Raw genomic sequence first — 14,113 nt, 5'->3', positions numbered from 1 at the left:
AAATTCTATAACCATTAATTATGATTTCTACAATTTTATCGATTAAAGAGACAATGTATACCAATGGGAGTAAATAATTTCAAAACAAAAGTAAAATTGTTCTATCATACTACCCTCCATCATAAAATGTAAGTTGTTTAAAAAAAAATTTGTACCTAAATAGTTGTCATTTTATAATACCAAGGCAACATTTATTTTATTTTATCTTTCAATTTTATCTATTTTTAATTTTCTAAATTATATAGATGGAAAGAGTCAGGTTCATAGTATATATATATATATATATATATAGTTATAAGAAAAGGTAGTTTAATTATTTGATTTATTTTTATTCTAAATTTTAAACATTTAAAGTTGGTTTTAACTCTTGTGCAAAGATCCATAATTTGAATCGGAGGAAATATAATTAATTAACTATATATATATATATATATACACATGATTTTGAAACCTCAATTTGGTTTAACAAAGACATACATTAATATATATCTCTGAAGATTAATATTCCTCACTGATACTCTGCAAACTTGGTTGCCAATTGGACGATATTAATTTAGCAGGAGAAGAACCATTTGCAACACTTGCTTTCATTCTTCTTCTTCTGTTCATCTCCTCCAATTGATGAAACTCTTCTTGTTGTTTTCACACCCTTACCTCTTGAAACTAAACATGTAAAACATCCACCATCATCATGTTCATCATCCCCATATTTTTGAAATTTCAATCCACACAAGCTCTTGAAATTGTTCGAATTGTGACTAGGATGATCATGCACCGATGAAGAACTAGTTATCGATGACGAGGACGAAGAATTTCTTTGTGATGAAGTTAATGCATTTGTAGATGGATTGCTCTTTTGACGAGCATATCTTAGTTTTCTAATGGTTGTGACAGGTACAACAAAGAATTTCTTGCCTTGCATTAGCACTGTCTCAGGTGATACTACAGACCATGGATGTCGAAAAATATCGGGATGAGCAACTACACAGCGAGGATTCTTCTTCATGATTTCGGCGGCGATGATCGGTTTATCGTGGAGCTCGATACGGCGGCCGGGGTAGACAATCTTCACAACCATGATTCTTGTGTGGTTAGATGAACATAGAAACCTTGGTAAGGCCATGGCTTTTGATTAGCAAGAAGGTGAAGTTTATCAGAGTGTCTATTTGTTAGGTATTATTTGTTATGAAGTAGTTATATATTGTCTTTCTTTTCTTGTTATCATCTATGAAATATAGAGATTAGTTTTTTATTATGTTCTTTGTTTAACGGTGTTTACAAGAAGGTTTCTTGGATATAATTAGGTGAAAAAACTAGGGTTTCTCATATATGTGTAAATTGTTACTTCTTGGTTTTTAAGAACTTCATTTTTATTTTTTTATTTTTTTATAAAATTGACAAATTACACAACAAAAAACAAATGAGTATGGAAATACACCAGTTATGGAGAAGCAAGACAAATATGTTATATATTATAACTTAAATTATATAAAAAAATATAAATGAAAGTATATTTTTTTAAATAAATAAAAAAAAATCTTAACGAAGCATCAACGATGATAAGCCACACATATACAATCATCTATCCCTAATTTACCAAAAAAATGATATATTAAGTAAAAATAACATTGGAACACAATTCAAATGAAGAGTATCAAATTTACTCCAGTCAAAAACACATGAACCTCATATAAATAATTAAATACGCAAATAAAATTTATTTAGAGTTAAACAATCCTACAAGACGTTTCATAAACCATTATTAACATTAGATAAAATAGATAAAACCTATGATATTAACAATATATGTATATATATTCACATATGTTACAATGTCTCAATCACACATTAGTTGAAAGAACTTTCAAATGTTTTAATCGCTGAACAACTTTTAATATTATTTACATAAATAACTTAAAATTTTAATTAATAAATTTATTTCAAATATGAGAGTCCTATATATGACAATATGTTCTTGTTTGACAAAGCGGATAAACTATTGCTAAAGACATGCGAATGCAAGGGAGATTTCCTAAATGAGCCAGACTCTATCAATAAAAAACACGTTTAACTGCTACACGCCTCACTTTTATCCCTGCGAGGGAGTCAAATTCTAGTCTCACCTCAAAATGATTTTTTTTCTTTAAAAAAAAGTTTTTTTAAAATATGAGGATTTTTAGAGTAATAAAAATTTAGAATTTTTTTTTGATATATTGAAATTTGGAAACAACCAAAGATATTTCAGTGTTATTATACTACACTACAGTAATATAATTGATCAGGCAAAGCAGTCTACACACACACATATATATATATATATATATATATATATTAACTTTTTTGTTTTGGCACTAAATCATTTAATAAGTTTATGGAAAAACATCTTATTTACATATCTTGTAATTTTTTATTTATAACATTTGATAAAAAACTAAATATATAATGTCTATAGGAGTGTGAATACAAATACTATAAACACCACCACATGTATATATATATATATATATATATATATATATATATATATATATATATATATATCGAGAACCCATCATCTAGGGGACGTCCCAGATTTCAAATCTAGGGATGTCCATAAGTAAATGATCGGATGAAAAATCTGACTGCTCTTTATCATTACGAGCAGTAGAAAGCTGCGTTCTACGGTGTTGGGACGATGATCATGAAACAGGTAAAAAGTGTATGCAATGTTTATATAATCAATCAACCATCGGGATGATGATCCAACGAGCTAGATTTAAAAACATCCATAGATTTAAAAATCTGCAGGGACGTCCCCATGTATATGATATATGTATATATCTACATATATATATATATATAATTGAATGATAACAATGTGGGAATTGGGAAAGTGCACTCAAGGCTCAAGGGCCCAAGGGGCATATATGTAGGATGGAAAAATTTTAAAGAACATATATAATTTCAAAATTTTATAATAAAGTTTGAAATTTAAATGGGATATTTAAATGGAATGAATGGGTTAGAATTGAAGTATTTATTTGGATTACTAGTGTTAACATTTTTTTTTATTAAAATAAAATATTTTATAATATGTTGACAAGCTTAGCATATAAATATAATATTTATCTACCAAAAGTTTTAAGAGAATTATTGATTAAAATATCAATTAAATACAACTGTATAAATTAAATACTAAAAAGAATTAAATATACACAAACTTCAAGATTTTAAATATCTAAAGCACGAACACATCAAAGTCTTTGGCCAACGGTGTTTAGTTGAGCAGTATAATTTTTTATAAAATTTAATTAATATTATAAATATAATCATTAAATGGAATCAAGGACCTTTAATAACAAAAATACAATTTTAATTATAAAACGTTTGTTATAATTAAAAATTAAATTACCTTAGTGTCCAAAATAAATGTTCATAAATCAACTAATATAGTATTACCAAAATATTATCATCAATGATTATTTTTAAACAAATCAAATGATTATTAATAAATAAAAATAATAATAAATGTGAAAATAGCATTTCAGGATAACCACTTTGTCTAAATCCAACCAATTTTTCTCTAACAAACATCTTTTTCTTCTCCATCACTCCACACACAACTAACTGAATTGACTTTAACTTAAGTCCTTCATGTTTATTTAGGGACATCATAATTTCCAATTATTCATATTAATTTTAATAATGGCTAATTAGCAAGTTGATCATAGAAATTCGTAACTCATCTCGGAATATTACCAACACTAAAAGGATAATTTTGACAATTTTTTATTTAAAAAATAAATAAACTCCAACATTGGTATAACCCAACAACAAAGCACATGAATCCTATACAAAATCAAGTGTTCAAATCACTCCCCACTCCTAGTGAATAGTACAAACAATAATAGTTGTTCCCACTTTGTCTCAAGAAAAAAGTAGAAATTTCAAAAAAACATCCTCTAAATTTGTAAAATTGCCAAAAACACCCTGTTAGTTTTGCAATCCCTAGAAACCCCCTCCTTTTAAACTCTGTGTTTTTCAAACCCCCAAAGCCTGTAACGGATGTGAACGGAGTGAGTTTTAAATTTTATGGACAAAAATGCCCTTGCATGGGGAGTCGTGGCTGCAATCATCTCGGTGGTTTGAGAGGAAGTGGGGTGGGTTTCCGTAGGGTAACCCCAAGAGACGAATTTATTGGAGCCGTTTATTTGCTTTTTTCAACTCGCGTCTTCAGCTTTTCCATTTCAAGTCGTCTCGAGTTGTCTCTACTGCGAAGCCTTTGTAATTGCAGCCTTTTTCCCTTTCCATCGAGATCTCGAGGAGAAGTCCCCCGCGAACTAGTTGGCATTTCATCGCTTTGTAATCTAAGGTATTGAGTATGGTTTTATGTTAACCGCTCTACATAAAGAAAGATTTTTTTCGGTTTTGTTTTTGTGCTCTGCTTTTTGTTGGAAGATATCGAAGTCTGCATGGGGGATTTCTCATCTGGGGTTTTTGTTAGTTTGCGAGGAGATTTCTCGCTAGGGTTTTGTTTTGTTTTTGCATTTTCGTCAGTATACACTATCGAAATAGTTTTTTTCGATTATTATGATTTGTGTAATATTTATAATGTACATTTACCCTTTCGCTTTGATATGGTTGCGCTTTTACAAATGAGGTTGACGTTTAAGAAATGAGATGTTACTGCTTGAATTTTTTGTTGTCTCTGCTTTAAGTATTCTCGTCTCTGTTTAATAAACTGGGTCTCTATTTAACATTTGATATCTCTGCTTTAATAACCGAGAGATTACCGCTTAAAACCTTATATTTCCGCTAAACTTTTTGTGAATACTCGAATGTTGAATGTGTTGTTATTATCGCAGGGCTTGTGATTATGGCGGTCAACCCTAGTTAATGGGCGATGCTATTTGACACCTGGGTAGTGGAGACCTTAGTCGAATTGAAAGATAACATGACCCTCGACTAATCGGGAGATTATTCAAGGACACCGCTTGCGCTGCTCATCGAGTGGAAGCTATATACCAAGAGAGGGCCCTTCTTGATTCTCTTTTGCAAAGGTACGATGGTCGCACTCAATAAATTCGGGATCGGGAAAGCTCGCCGAGTTTCAGACCTCAAGATGTGGCCCTCGTTCTTGGTCTGCGTTGCGATTGCAACGCAGTCGTCTTTCAAAAGAAGAAAAACCCGGTCAGCGTTTGAAGGGAGGTATCTATCAAAAACCTACGAGAGACACAGAGACTCCATCAAGAGCACTCTGGTGCAACTTGTTCGACTGAGGGGAGAAGAAGATAATTTTGTCAAACTCCTGATGGTGTACCTCATGGGTACAGTCCTCTTCCCAAATACATCATGCTCGGTTCCGAACTGGATCGTTGATTATGTCGATGATCTACCAGCCATGGGGCAATACGCATGGGCGCAGGCGATGCACAAGTGGCTTATGGAGGATATTCCACAAGCAGCCACTCGAGTGCAAGATAGATGCGCCGGGAAGAAGACCAACACAAGGTACATTAAGGGTTGCTCGGTCGCGATTAACGTCAGGTTTTACGAGCTGACCGGAACGGGGAAGAAAGTCCGTTTCGGAAAGATCCCAAGGATACTGTGCTACGGTGAAAGTACTTACCGGAAGCAAGCGACGGTAGAAACCAGCTTATTATCGCTCGATGGAAAAGAGATAATAAATCATGGACAATGTTTAACATAAGTCTTTAATGTTTAAACATATTATTTATCGTTTAACTTTCGTATTTACCGTTTAAAACTTATTCATACTGGTTTAAATATTTTGTTCTCCGTTTAAATATATTCTATAAAGTTTAAATATATAAACACCTGCTTTTAAATATAGTTTTTTTATAGTTTAAAATGAATAATTTCACTTTGAAAATTGTTTGGTTTTACATATGTTAGTTTCCGAGTCGCGAAGAAGAAATATTTATCGGGGCCAACCGACGGATGGATGCTATCGCTCCCGGAACCACTTGCTCGACTGGCAGGGATGAGAGGGCAGCCTCATCATGCGGCGCTCGACGCCGTTTCTCCTACTTCCGACCCCACCACCGCGACGCATGCCTCGACGCCGGAGAAGCGTCCCCTACCCCGGCAGATTGCAACAACCCCCCCTACCACGACAACGACGGTCCCCCGATCGTGGCGACACCCGACCATGGCGCACTTTCGACCGTGGCGACCCACCGCGACATTAGGAGAAGATGTCACCGCAACTCTTATGCAGCGTGCCGAATATTGATGATCGAGTTTCTCGGCTTTGTCGCTCGTGTTGAGGCACTGGAAGGACGTTTACAACCGACTGCGCCATCCCTCCAAAGAACTGAAGCACCCGGGACGAACGAAGCGTCGAAATTTGACGACGACGACATCATCGGGAAGGTCATTCCAAGACGGCCACATTCGAAGAGACTTGCGAAAAAGAGGAGAACAATACTGCCTCTGTCTCCACCGCCGGAAGACGATGAAATAATAGCAACACCATCGGCGGCTGATGTTGTTACTAAGTCTGTCACCGTTGATGACATGACCATGACGGTAGAGGACATCGTAGATGATGTGGCCGTTACCGCGGTTGAGAAGGTCGTTAACTCTCTTCTTAATGAAATCCCCGACCCGGTGGAACCGGCTGCCGAGATTGCGGCATCAAAGATGGACACAATCCCTGAAGATCAAGAACAAGCTAAGGGTGTGTCTCCCAATAATGTTGTTGTCGTGGCCACGGTTGAGAAGATCGTTGAATCTGCTGCGGTCGGCCGTGGGCCGATACGACTATCGCATCGAGCAGGGACACAATCCCACCACAACTAGAACCATGTAAGGATGTGTATGCGGTTGATGATGTCGTCGTCGTCCCCGCATCGAAGCTAGACACAATCCCACAACAAGAACAACCATGTAAGGATGTGTCTGTAGTTGATGCTGTCGCCATCGTCCCCGCATCGAAGGAAGATGCTGCTGGTGCTGAACACCGTGAAGGCTCAAAGGCAGTGCCCCATGAAAACCCCGAACGAGCAACGAGAGAGATGATCAAGGCCAATTAACAATGGAACCAGACGGCTCGAAAAGCTTTTATTCCTAAAAAAAAATATTGGTTGCCCTGTCTCGTCTTTAACAAAATACGAAAGCGAGAGTTGATGAGGATCTTCCTCAACCGCCCTACTGGACGGGTAAGTCTAAAAGTTTTTTTATGATAGTGTTTAAAGTTTTTTTATTATAGTGTTTAACTATTTTTCTAATAGTGTTTAATGTCTTTTATGTTATCATTTAATTTTTTTCGACTTAACGCTTTAATTATATATAATATCATTTAACAATTGATAATATCATTTAAATATTTACAATATGGTCTTATTATATCTCAGTATCGCTTTAATCTCGAAGACTGTCGTGTGGAAGAATACGACTGCCAAGACTCACACGGGACAAATTATACACGTCGCTGAGGGGAAGGAGATGGTCACAGATGATGTGATGGACGCTTTTCAGATGCATAATACAAAAGTCGGCGAGCAAAGAGCCATATCCTTACAAGAAGCGCGCCCATCACCGCATCGCTTGCGTTGTTTATGTCAAAACAGGACTGACGCATATGAAACAATTATGGCTATGGTCGGGATGCTGTCGCGAACCTCGCATGAAGTTCAAATTGTCATCCTCCCGATAATCATGAATGACCACTTCCATGTCGTTGTCCTTAACAATGATAAACAAGAATACATGCATTATTCTTCATGTCCGGGGTATGATAAAGACGCGTTGGACATAGTAAGTTCTTTAATTATGTCTGATTAATAGTGTTTGATATTTAATCGGTATTCTAATCTCAACTTGCATATCTCGACAGCGGAATCTATTCGACAATTGTGTCGATATGGAGTTCGGCGAGTCGGCGACGTCGAAAAAGTACCCACTCGCACGACATGGAAACCCCACGCTAAAAACAAGGAAGCGTCGATCATGCGACCCGCCTACGCTCATGCGGTTTATCGAGTAATTACTATGGGGTGAGAAGTTACGGCCACCTGCATGCAGACGTTCCTTACCTCAGATTAAGGTATGTTACCCGCATACTTAAGGAGGGGAGGGCAGCCGGCGTCCATGAGAAAGGGGGAGTCATTACAAGCGGGTTAAATTTTGTTTTTGAAGAACATGTCTTGTATATCTCAATGTCAATTTTGTTTTCGAATGTAAACCTGGACAAATTCAATTCATTGTTTTTGTTTTCGAAAAACATGACTTGTATATCTCAATGTAAATTTTGTTTGTTTTCAATTGTAAAGCAGGTTAAATTCCATTCAGTTTCATTTCATTGTTTAATTTACGTTGTAATTGTGTACATTTCAGTTTCATTATTTAAACATACCATATATCGTTTAAACATCAGTTTGAAATATTTCAAATTACAGTGTATCCGTTTAAAATAACACTGTCTCTGTTTAAATAAATGCATTCATTGTAAAGAGTAAGAGTTTAAATATGGAAAGTTGTCCATCAATACACAATGTTTCTCTTTAGAAGTAGGCTTATTTACAATGCCTAGTCGACGACAGTTTCATTGCAAGATCTATGATTGTGACCGGATCCATGGTATCGGCTGCAATGTAACTCGCGGACATCAAACGCTTGTGACTCGATCCTCTTTCGTCTAGGACGGCCAGGCTGTCTTCTCGTCACAGGCGGTCGCAAACGAAGCTCATGATTTCCGTCTGAAGGCCTGTCATCGTCAGGTATAGGGAATATAGCTTCCTTATACGCCAGTTTGTAATTGTCGACGGTGAAGTAGCCGCTAATAAATCGATGGACGTTGGTGTCTGTCTGCATTATTGCAGCGCAAGCGTGTTTGCAAGAGATACCATAAACTTGCCACCTTCGACATGAACAAGTTCTGATGGCAAGATCTACAGAGTTGTTGCACTGGTCGATCACTTCGTAACAATCATCGACACAACGACCAACACGAAGATTTTGGCTATCCTCAACAATGATATCTACCTTCGAATGTATGTCTGGGCATAAGTAGGTCTCCCATTTGTTCACTTGCTCACGCCGGTTACATAACATGCGCATCAACTTGAACCTGGCAAATAAGGTTAAACAAAGACAATGATGGTTAAATAATTCGTAAACATGTATAAACATTATTGTAAATATTTAAACGAAAGGATTAATATTTAAAGTCAGACAAGTCGAATTAAACAAAAATTGAGAATGTTTAAAGGGTAACACTAAATGTTAAGTGTAAATCAACATTCGCAGACCTTATGGAGTCGACCATTTTCGTCACCGGTAAATGACGAGCTTCCTTGATCCAAGCATTGAACGACTCCGCGACATTTGAATACATCTCACCCCAACGATCACCTCTGAACAGATAATTCGACCAATGTGCCATATCATTAAAATCTTTAGCCGTGGATGCCCACGCAATGCAGAAGCATATAGACTAGCACTCCTCCCTCAATGTCTTCCCAAGTCTGACATTAGATTTTATAAAATTGGCCTCCAAATGTCGAAGACAGTATGCATGTGGCGAAGAAGGGAAGACTCTCGCAATTGCGTTCACAAGGCCCTTGGACTTGTCCGACACGAAGGTAATTATCTCATGATAATCTCCTTCCTCGTATAAAGCATTGCCTAACTTAGATATGAACCAAGTCCAATTGGCATCGGTCTCGTTGTCGATTATACCGAAGGCGACGTGAAAAAACCATTGTTTCCATCTTTTCATGTGGCACCCAGTAGTGTACCCCGATATTTTCCAAGGAGGTGGGTACCATCGAGAAACAACAGCGGCCTGCAAGCCCTTTTGAATCCCACAATACACGCGCTGAAAGAAAAGAATGCACGTTTAAAACGATCATCGTCTCTTTCCACGATCGCAACGCTGCCGGGATTTGTCTCAGCCACCTTATCCACATACCAAAGCAAATAGTCGTAGCTGGAGATGTCACTGCCGTCGAGGACCACCCGGGCATGCTCTTTTCCCAACCAAGCCTGCTTGTATGGTATGTGGACACCATGTTCCCGTAACATGTCCTTCTGAATGTCGATGGCCTTGTACAAGGGCCGGTCCTTGAACTTCTGAATCACTCGTGCGCTAACCCATTTTTTGGACGCTTTCGGATGTGACGCCGAACCTATGCCACCACCGCAAGTGTGTGACGGGTTGATTGTCTTGATTCTGAAAGTATTTTTGTTATACTCTTTTGATGCATGAAGGCGCCAACGACAACCATCCGCAGCGCATTCCACAGTCACCCGATGTTTTTCGTTCTTTATGAATTTGAAGTCAAAATTCTGTTTGATTGCATGATTTTGAAGTACATCCCTGAAATGTTCGACACCGTCAAAACGTTGTCCAATATCCAACGATAGCACTTCAGAATGATCTGACGAGGAAGGAAGACATCCCACACCGTCAGGGTCACCATGGGGATGAACGGGAGCACTCGCAGAATCTGAATTCCTGCCAACACTTCAGTCAAATGAAAAGATTAATATGTTAAGCGGAGAATATAATGTTTAAGTGATAATGACAATATTTAAACGTTAAATTAAATACTTAAGCAGTTACCGAATAACGTAAACGACTAGTACAAGATGTTAACCAGTGACGGACATATTTAAACACTAATGAACCCATACAACTGGAACAAATAAAAGAGAAGGAACTTACAACGAGTAAAACTCGTTTTCATTAGGATTCGGCAATGACACATCTTCTGTCTCGACAACAAGATCAACTACAGCACATTTGAAGATGGAGTGCACGTGACACATCCGCTGGAAGTCGACATCGTTTTCTATTGGACAAACCGTTTTATATCCATTTGGTGTGATAAACTTAACCCTGACAAGAGAAACTTCGAGACCCCATCGCTCATATATCTCAGCTAACACCAACTCCCAAGAAGTCTGAGCCGTGAACATTAGCACTCTTCCCTCCCCATTGAATCTAGAAATACCACAAAAATTCTCCATAATATATCGGCCGAAAACCAAATCGTACAAACCAAATGAAATGAAGAACAAAAATAAGACGAAGAAGAAGAAGAAGAAGATGTAAACAACAAACAACAGTCAGATAGGCAAACAAAAAAGTGCTATATGTCACTGTCGCAATGAAGACAAAAAAGTGCATAGAGGTTAGACTAGACGTGATGTGATTGGACGGTATTTTTCCCTCCATCCCAAGGGCAAAAAGGGAAATATATGTCACTGTCGCGATGAAGACATATTGTCATCGCTCGACATGAGTATCTGTTTAAATGTCAAGTTTTTTATGTTTAAACAGATACATATAGTGTTTAAAATAATGGCTACCTGTTTAAATAAAGTCTATATCATGTAAATAATACGTAAATCGTTTAAATATAGTGATTTAACTGTTTAAAATATATGTTATTGTTTAAATTGAATGCTTTCACTGACATCCCGTTGAAGATGGGTACCTCCTGGGTCACTGTTTAAATATCTTTATGTATTTTCTTAAACACCGTTGTCATTGTTTAAAACGTAAATTGATTATTGTTTAACTTTTTGTATTGTTTACAATGCCGTTCTTTGTTTCCCAAATTATTTTTACTAGGTCTCTGTTTAAATTTCACAAGTTATCACAAGGAGACACTCAAATAGGTTAGTTTGTTTAAAATATTTAAACGTTTACAATGGAGAATCTGATTAAATATCATAAGTCCACATCAAATAAGCTTGTTTCATTTAAAATAAAACATTTACAACATTTACAACATTTACAACATTTACAACGTCTTCTCGGACCTTGGACACTCACGACTCGACCCTCGTAGAACAAAACAAGTGTCTGTACATTCGAATGCTCACGGCGGTTGCATAACATGCGCATCAACTTGAACCTGCACAACGTAGAACATTAAGAAAGGTTAAACAAACACATTCATGAAAACGTCTATTAATCAATGTGTCATGGTCTGACTTAAGCGAAGATCCTGATAGTTAAACACAGAAAGTAATAGTTGTACACTGACGTAAGGTTCTTAAACGGAAACAAAAAGTCTCAAGTGATAAATATCAACTCCGTCTTAAAGGATGTTTCCTGATCTCCCTCCTCTAGAGAATTCTCCGCAATCACGCAATAAGTGAAAACGATCTTTTCTTACCTAAGTCGAAATGCCCGTTTAATTGCTTGCCCGTCATCCACCACTGGAGAATCCTCTGTATTCAGGCAATTATGCGAGTATTTCGACTTGGACAGGAAAAGATAGTTTAACTTGTTGCGTGATTACGGCTGATTGATTCTCAAGATAAGGAGGATCACGAGACATCCTTTCAGATAGAGTTGATCTTCGAACTTTCGTCTAACTCCAGCGAATATCATACACAGGAAGCAGATGACGAGGAGGAAGAGGAGGAGGAGGAGGATGATGAGGACGATGAGGAGTGGTTGTCCATGGGAAGGGTTCTTCCTTGTTATTTATGATGTGAAGTCCACAAGCAGGCTGACGCTTTATATCCGAGAAAAAAGTTAAACGCACAGTGGACCGACATTGATTGATGACAACGAACGGGTGTTCGGATATTTATGTTACCGTGCATAAGAATGAATGCCGTCATTAATTCTTATGCACGGGATACCATAACCTTGCCACCGCCATGTGCCACTGCCAACAATTCGGATCAAAGCGAAAAAAATCACCGCTTTTCTGCAGAGACTTTGAGAATTTACACGTTAATATGAATAGTTATACATGTAAAGATAAAGTTAAAGCGGAGATGACAATTATTAAACATATTGGTAATATATTTAAACGGATAATAGCAAATAGTTAAACAATGATTTAAAAATATACAAATAGATAACCATAAACGAGAAGAACTTAATTTACAACGAAATGAACTCATTTTCAAACGGAGACGACAATTGCACATGCTCTATCTCGACAATAAAATCGACTACAGCTCATTTGAAGATGGAGTGCACTTGACCAATCCGATGGAAATCAACTTCATTTTACGTTGGAGAAACCGATTTATATATTTCGGGTATGATAAACTTCATCCCGGACTACCACAAATGAAAGTCGCCATAATAAACACCTGCATGGAATGGTCAGCTGATAGCAACAAAGAGATTCTCACCGTATTACAAAACCGCGTGAGTCGAAGTCGAACAAAATCAAATGAGGAGAAATGAGGAGAAGAACAAGATGTAATGCAAACTCTAGGCAGTTGTCTATCGAAAACCGCAGAAAGCCCTGAAAAGGTTGAGCATGATGTGATTTAGCGCTTTCTTTTCCCACCATTTTCAATGGCAAAAATGGGATTTCACAACATAGACCCATTTGAAGTGAGCGGTAGGGGGTAAAGGGAAGTTAAACACTAACTGGAAGAATCGTCAAAGGGTGTGTAAAAGTAGGAGGGGGTTTTTGGGAAGTTTTGAAAATTACGAGAGGTGAACATTAATTTTCCATAATTTAAATAAAAGGAGTAGTAAAATAATACAAGATAAATTAGGGAGATATGTCTTAGACTTACCAATACTAAATATAGGTATCATAAAAAAAATAACCATTGTAAAAGATTTTCCATCCTAAGTAGCACATAGTCTAGTTAATCCCTCCCCACTCATAATGAATAGTATAAAATAGTAATAGCTTTTTCACCCGTATCAAGAAAAAAAAAACATAATTTAAATGAATAAAAAGAGCAGTAAAATTATAGAAGATAAACCAGAGAGAAAAAATGTCTCAGACTTACCAATACTGAATATAAGTATTACAAAAATAACTATACAAATAAATGGGATAGTGGCACCAAAAAAATAATCATTGTGGAAGATTATCCATCCTAAGTAGCACATAGTCGAGTTAATCGATTGATCGCTTTAGTTGAGGTCGGCTTAAAGCACATTTTCACCCAAGTCAAAGGTGAGAGAGTAAAAAAAATTCAAGAATGTGATGCTTTTACGTACCAGTCAAGTATTTTATAATTTTTTTAAAATGTAGATAATCTATTTAAAATTTACACAAATTTTATTATTGTTATTTTTCAACTGTACATTGAGAAACAAACTCTTTATTTTTCATATGAGAGTCAAGTGCCTTACATGATAAATTATTACGGTGGTGTTACTAAATAA

The sequence above is a fragment of the Dioscorea cayenensis genome, chromosome 17, assembly GCF_009730915.1.
Source record: "Dioscorea cayenensis subsp. rotundata cultivar TDr96_F1 chromosome 17, TDr96_F1_v2_PseudoChromosome.rev07_lg8_w22 25.fasta, whole genome shotgun sequence".
In the NCBI taxonomy this organism is placed as follows: domain Eukaryota; kingdom Viridiplantae; phylum Streptophyta; class Magnoliopsida; order Dioscoreales; family Dioscoreaceae; genus Dioscorea; species Dioscorea cayenensis.
This window is presented reverse-complemented; position numbering follows the sequence as displayed.